The sequence below is a fragment of the Vollenhovia emeryi genome, unplaced genomic scaffold (assembly GCF_000949405.1).
Source record: "Vollenhovia emeryi isolate VEMERY1.0 unplaced genomic scaffold, V.emery_V1.0 DF939531.1, whole genome shotgun sequence".
Taxonomy (NCBI): Eukaryota; Metazoa; Arthropoda; class Insecta; order Hymenoptera; family Formicidae; genus Vollenhovia; species Vollenhovia emeryi.
This window is the reverse complement of record NW_011966835.1, coordinates 26,668-27,015: the sequence shown is the minus strand read 5'-3', so window position 1 is coordinate 27,015 and position 348 is coordinate 26,668.

Below are 348 nucleotides of genomic sequence, written 5' to 3'. Positions count from 1 at the left end.
GCGTAGAAAAAAGTCACGAGGAAAGTCAAAAAGACCTCATTTTGACGTCTTTATGACGTCACAAAACCGTATTTGCCAAGAACCATAATGACGTCATCATGACTGATACAACTATGACTTTTGAAAGATGTCATTTTGACATCATTTTGACTTATGTGTTCTCCTTGGGTTAAGACCTAATAGAAGGCGCAATAAGAATTTTTTGTTATTATTGATAAATAGTAAAAACCGGTTATATCTCGAAAACTATAAGACATAAACAAAATCTAAGGTCCTGCAATTTTTCAATTTACTTGACTAACAAATATAGCATACAGATTTTTCATCCATCTTTCTTGGTTTTCAAAA